Here is a 7212-nt window from a genome sequence, read left to right on the forward strand (position 1 = left end):
GCCGGGCCCCGGAAGGCGGGTGCGCTGCTCGCGATGGGGGCTGCCTTTTGTGCGGTGCCGTGTGGCTGCCATGCGGTCCGCTCGCCCCTCGACGGGCAGCGGCGAACCGGCCGGGCGGACGATGCAGCTGCTGCACCGAACTGTCCACGCTCCTGCGTGGGCTCCTAGAGCGACTGCTTGCGACCGGTCCTTACCTGGCCGCAGGAAGCCGCCCGGCCCAGGGAAACCGACCGACCTCAACAGGTGGAGCTCACCTCCGGCAGAGGTGTCTTTTCGTTCCATTGTCCGGGCTACAGACCCACAGATTTGACTGAAAAGGCAAAATGGCCTATTCAGGGGCGCAACACGAGTGCAATAAGTGAAGACTACCTTTCAGGGTTAGAAAAGGAAAAAAAAAAAAAAAGCCATTGGCAATTCCAGCTTAAAAACAAAGGACCTGCCCCGGTCGGAGCGTAGTTCTGCAGAAGCAGTGTTAGGTTTGATTGGAGGCAATGTACTGGAAGTTGCTTCCCTGGCATTAACACGTCAAAACATTCCAGCTCTAAGCATTTTTTTTACGACTAAGCGAGAATGTATTTCTCGCCCAGTAATTAAAAAACAACAAAGTAATGTGGCAAACCCTAGGGAGAATTTATTTTTTTGAACCTAGGTGTTTGGGGGACTAAACGTTTACGGTTAGACCTGATTCGGGAACTCTCGCAGACTGACATCTCCATTACAATCCTATTTCAGGAGCTCGTTAAAGCATAAACGACGGGAGTCTTTTGCAGAGTTTTGATCGACGTCTAGTTGTCAATTCAACATGTCACCTTTAGGTTTCTCTATAAACGTTCTCCCTCGTTCCATCTCACAAAAATTGTCATCATTCTCCTATATCACTGAATAGAAATGCACTCTCAATATCTCATGTATATCCTGTATCAAAGCTATCATATACAGGTGCTTTTTCTGTGGTCTCCCCAACTAAGCCCAGAAAGCAGGACTACATTTTTTTTTTACTTTAAATCGCTAATGTGGAGCTCCGTGCCAGGTTCAAAATTTAGGTGCTCACAAATGTTTAAAGCGATATGGTAACAAAAATCAAATACATTTGAAAAGATACTTGTCTTATGCTATCAATGAATTAATACGTGAATGGTTGTACGTTTGTATAAATATGACCATTCGTGTATTTTACAAAAATAATTTCTTTTTTAATACCCCCCAAAGTTTGTTTCAAATGATATGCCTATAATGGCTGCCATCCATTGTAGAAATGCAAATCTAGCATGGTTTTTAAACAGTTTTTGAATGGAAAGTACAAACTATCCTAACCAAGTGAAACTGCAATGTCATGTAGATGGACAGAATTTTTTTCCTTTTTCCTTTTTTCTTTTTTTCTTTTTTTTTTTTTTTTTTTTTTGACCATAATGGCTGCCATCCATTGTAGAAATGCAAATCTAGCATTGTTTTTAAACAGTTTTTGAATGGAAAGTACAAACTATCCTAACCAAGTGAAACTGCAATGTCATGTAGATGGACAGAATTTTTTTCTTTTTTCCTTTTTTCTTTTTTTCTTTTTTTTTTTTTTTTTTTTTTAGAAATGCTCTTGATCTTTCAAAATGGTGCCTTAGGTCAAGGTTTTAAATTACCCTAAACAACAGTTGAGCACCCTTGAGGCACCTAAACACCCCCCCCCCCCCGCCCCCAATGATCCTGCTGATACGGTTAGGAGCAGAAGAAACACAAGTAACAAAGGCTCACCCAAAGTTGACCGAATGAGTTGTTGAATAACCCTATAAAAGCAGACACTCCATCTAATAACCAGGAGTAAATGGTATTGTGGTTTTTTCGCTGTTATGGTGTTGGGGTGGGTATATTATTTCTCTTGAAAGAAAGTTTTGTTAAAAAAAAAAAAAAAACTTCCAGGATAACATTAAGGTATAAGACAATATGGTCTTTTCAAATGTATTTCATTTTTGTCTGCTCTATCACTTTCAAATTCCTGTTTCAGCTATATCCCATTCGACTAAGATAAAGAGCAACTTTGTGGTTATGGAAACTTGAGTAGGAAAAACATCTATGTGTGTATGTGTGTATGCATGTACACACACTCAAAACAAGCAGAAACAAACAAGTCTTATCATGGTACTACCTTTTAATTTAAAAAGTCTGGATTTTTTTTACATTAATATTCAATCCCTACTGCTATGTATAATGAAGTCATAAATCTTTTGAACCCAATACTTAGGTTATCCTTTGCCTCTTGAAAGACTGAATTTCACCTGTTACATTTAGAAAGTGCAGCCCTGAATTACTCACTCCTGACTAAAAGATTAATTTGTAGTGCAGTATTCACTTAAATCTAGTTATTGGGACATTGCAAACCAGCATGTAGATTTGGTTGTATTTAGTGTTTTTCCTACCATAAAATAGAAAATTTGCTGACCATTATAACAAATTACCTATTTATGAGAACTGCGAGATAGGCCAGTATTTAAAGCCAAGTAATTCTCAACAAGTAACGCCCTCAAGAACCAGGAGGTAATACACTGAGAATGACTGAGTGGCAAAGAGAAACATGCAGAAAACATGCCACTGTCCCACTCCAGTAATTATTCTGGCTAACAAGCCCTTCAGTCATACAATATTCTTATCTGGAACTCTTAAATGTCATCTTTTTAAAAAAGTCAAATTTTTTTAACATGATGTTGAAGAACAAAAATTCGAAAGATCTAATTGTTTTGACCAAGCAGTTCACGAGTCAGGCATCATCTCATGCAGGAAGTAGAGAGGTTCTCCGAGAAGGTACACAGTATGGAAGGTTTTAAAGGCAGAAACCAGGTGGGACAGTTATAAGCAAAAGGAAAAGCAGTATTGTTTCAGGCAAGGTTGCCTTCCCGTAGGAGAAGGAGGGCTTCTTATCAGGCAGATGGCCTCAACTTCCTTGGGGTGGCGGGGGTGGAATAGAGATGATCACATGACAGATTACCTCGTTGGTACAGACCAGAAAATTACAGACTAGCCCATTAAGATTATATTCCCGGATAAGGCTGAAGCTGCAATTAGGTCGTATATGGAGGCTAAGTTCGGTGTCAGTGGGCTCTAGCACAAGTGACTCCATTTTGGGCCTTTGGTTTTCTTTAACAATGAATTCTACAAATATGAAAAAGTCACACGTTTTGACATATGAAGTAACTTATACACGGGCATACTGCAGCAAGTTCATGAATCAATTCACTCTCTAAAAAAATTTTTTAAATGAAACCAGTAGCATGTGCCATTTGACTTTTGTAATAGCACAAAATGCTTATTTTGGAACTTTTCACAAATTTCAATGAGTATAGGTTAGCTTATACCTGATTAATATACTTTTAAATATTTGTTAAATTGTCGATATCAGTATGTTTCTAATCAGCTAAATCATTTTATATCCTCAAAGGAGATACACTTATAAAACAAAAAAGTACAAAAATTTGAATTTATAGTTCAGAAGGCACACTGATACACATTAGCTCATTGAAATGTGTCCTTGGAGAAAGGAGGCATTTTCATTCTCATTTTAGAAGTAGGTGATCATAGACGGGATAAAGAACTTGTCCAAGGTTTAGCCCTAAATCTTGGTACTCAGGTCCTCTTAATTTCAGATGCCATGCCTTTGTGTTGAGGGATTTTTCTGAAAAAGCAGTCTGAACTCTAGGGACTAGTAACTCTCATGGAAATTAATGAGTGTTCTTTTAATGCTTTGGAATGCGGAGGAAGACACGCTGCACACGCACTGATTTTTACAGCATTTCTTCTACATGAAGAGGATGAAAGACTTGTTCTCTGTTTGAACCAATACAGATGTTACAGATTCTTCCACAGTCTGTCTCTTCTGACTTAACGAATGTGTTAGTTTGGAGAATTTTCTCACAACTTAAATCGTTTCCGACTTCTGCTACAGAACTGTGAAGTGACATCGAAAAAAAAGAAATAATTTGTTAATTTAGATTTGTTTTAAAGGCCATAACCCTCCAAACCTCCCCCAGATGATAGCTGATATTTATTTAAAGGTGACTCTATACTACATTGTTCTAAATGCTTTAAGTGTTTTATCTCATTTGATACAACTATATAAAGTAGGAACTATAATCACCCCATTTTACAAACAAAGAAAGTGAGGTACAGAGAGGTTGAGGTCTTACGACTTGGCAGGAAGTGGGGCTAAGATGCAAATCCCTGGGCTGCAAACACCCCTCCACTGCTCCTCCAAGACATGTTGTTAAATCAGTCTCCTGCCAATTCTAGCTCTCAAATTTCTATAGAATATTCATGTTTTGATTTTTTCTAATTAGACGTCTCCAAAGAATCTAGGAGAACCATTTTCTCCTGATGGAGAGACAATCTCGTGAAGAATGTACATTTTAGAGACTCCTCTGTGGCCACATAGGAATTGGACATAAATGAACAGAACGAGGATTTGATCAATCAGATGATCCTTCACTGATCAAAAACAGATGTCGAATGCTTGGAATGAAAACATAAATCACACGTAATTGAAGAACACTATCTATATAGGACAAGATAAATGTTTTCCCCTTTTAGCAATTAGCTTTTATTGAACATGAGAGCCCATAGAATAATCTAGTCTTTCCAACATGTTCTAAGGACCAATTTGTATTTGTACATCTTTTTGCATACTTAAAGTTACAGAAATAAACACATTTGTCATATTTTTTGTATCATAATTTTAAAAAGACCTCATCTTTTGACCATACATGAACCAAAACAAGGTCAAGAAGTACAAACAAATCATAGGAGCCATTATTTGTATTTAAAGATTAAGTTCAGGAAGACTTAGGTATCTCAAGTCTCAAAGCTCAAGGGAAAAGAAATGGTTGAAGTCATTCCTTAGATCGGAATTTTCCTTTGGTCATTCATTTCTCCCTCTGCTCTGACTAAACTTTTAGGAGAAGAAACTTGATAAAATAGTTTTTAGTAACTTATACTTAAACTGACATTTACAGTTAACTTCATTGTAGAAGAAAAACAGGAAATCATTAGTCTTAAAGGCCAAAACCTTTTCTGATTTTAATACCTTAAAAAAGAAAATCTTGGATGCACACAAGCCAAAGACAAGCTAAACTGGAGCCAGAAGCACAAGATAAAATCCTGTTACTATCAAAAAGAAAACAAGATGTTAATATCATGACAGAACATTGAAAGCAATAGTACTGTTTATATGTGGAAGGTGTTTACAGAATCTTTCTCTATCAATGATAAAATTAGGATGATCAATGAGGGAATGTGGGAATTTCAAAGAAAAGCATGAGATGGAATTTAGGAGGAAAAGCCCAGCAAAATTGATTTGTTTTATTCCATGTAATATATGAACACTTGTCAAAATGAAGAAAATTAAATATATGACTACTGAGCCTCTTCACTGAGTTAAATATAAACTTAATTGCAAAAATGCCAACAAACTTTTCCGTCAAAACTTGGAAGAGGAGGTCCAGGTGCTTTCTTGCCCCGTTATTTATAGACAGGAATGGGATCGCATGAAAATGCCAAATCAGTTGTGTAATTTTGATCTTTTCAAACGTTTCTAAACACCCTCTTTATTCAATTCATACAAAAATGATGTTAAATTACACCCCACCAAAACATGTTTTGAATAAAATACGGTAATACTCTGTGTTACGCCAATGTTGATCCCAAGTTATTTGATAAATAACAAGAGTTTTGAAAGGAATATCTCCAATGAAAGCATCTTGATAAAAGAGCTATGTTTTCTTTATCCTGTCAGCAGGTGACAGGAACTCAGTTAAGTACTCATAAAGAATTTTTTTAAACCTCACATTATATAATAATATCGTCAACATAATTCATCACATGAACTTTACTACTGGACTTTTCACAAGATATTTCTGAGGAATATTAAGCTCAGAAATTGTGACATTAGGGAACAAGCTCATTATTAAAGTTTTGGTCGAGGGCATGCAACAGTATTAAATTTCCTTTTCTGCTCTTTACTTGATCTCTGTAAAAATCTCCTTGCCCAACCCAAGCTGATAACAACTGGCTGGCTACCATATTTCATGGAAGATCATGCCCAAAGCATTTTTTTTGGAAGGAGCAATGTTCAGAGAAAATGGTACGGAGATATGAGTCGAATCTGTATCTCCTTCTGTGATAGTTTTGCGAATGTTTAGAGACAGCGCATTACGTGAAATACCGATTAGACCTGGAATCCTTAGCCTTTGTGGGTTCTGCAAATGCGTTCCTTACATCCTGGCTTAAGATATGGAGAATTCAGGTGCTTCTTCCAGTCAGATGAGCTCCAGAACTATTTTCTAAGAAACTTGTAATGACTGGTCACAGAATTCATACCTATGATGAATAGATAATTTCATGTAAAGTAATCTATTTTTTTAAAAGTTTGACTTAGTTAATATGTCTAAAAACTTTATGATCGGTTAAATTTTCATGTTTAAGTAGTAATATCAAATGAGGGTTCTGCTATTATTTTTCATTTCTCCCCACATGAAACATTTTTTCCTCTTATTTCTGATTGAGAAAGGTAGCAGGATCCACCCCAAAATATGCCGCTTTGGTATATTGATGATGTTGAGCTGTAGGTACTTTTTAAAAAGCAAGTGCTAGGAGAGACTTTCTCTGAACTCTCCTTATCTTCCCAAGGACAGATCCTCCAGAAGGAGCCCAAATGGCATAAATCCTTGCCCAGGAGTTTTATGAACCAGAAAAGATTGACTCATCACGGAAGAGGAAACTGCAGGTTGACACCGCACTCAGACAAACTTGGTCACAAACTGCCCTACCTCCCATCTGTTCTTCTAAAGGCCCATTCATCTTTCCTTAAAATCATTTACTCTCCCTTAAGAGGCCTGTGTTCCCCTCCCCTTCCCTTTTAAGATGGTACTGAATCCTGAATTCTAAGCCACTTGGGAGAGTGACTCGTTTTTCCTGGGCAACTCCTATAGATGCATTAGGTACACAGGTTAATAAGCTTCTGCTTGTTTTTTTCTCTTCTCAATCTGTCTTTTATTACAAAGGTCTCAGCTAAGAACTCAGAAGGGTAGAGGGAAAGTTATTTTTCCTCTCCTACGATTGTCAGTATAATAAAACCCACTTTCTATTATATAACAACTAAGATTAGACTAAAGAAGATACCATGTTGATTATCATGGATATGGTTTTACATTAAGTACATAGTGTTTATTTAGCACAATA

The 7212-nt window shown here is 37.2% G+C and overlaps 1 long non-coding RNA gene across 1 annotated transcript; it reads left to right on the forward strand.

The window, feature by feature from the left end:
* Nucleotides 1-18: 18 nt before the first annotated feature.
* LOC111731395 lies at nucleotides 19-866 on the forward strand. Its single transcript, XR_002777111.1, has 2 exons — nucleotides 19-265; nucleotides 733-866. It is a non-coding gene; the product is annotated as an uncharacterized LOC111731395 (long non-coding RNA).
* The last annotated feature ends 6346 nt before the right edge of the window (nucleotides 867-7212 follow it).

This window comes from Pteropus vampyrus, unplaced genomic scaffold (genome assembly GCF_000151845.1).
Source record: "Pteropus vampyrus isolate Shadow unplaced genomic scaffold, Pvam_2.0 Scaffold370, whole genome shotgun sequence".
In the NCBI taxonomy this organism is placed as follows: Eukaryota; Metazoa; Chordata; class Mammalia; order Chiroptera; family Pteropodidae; genus Pteropus; species Pteropus vampyrus.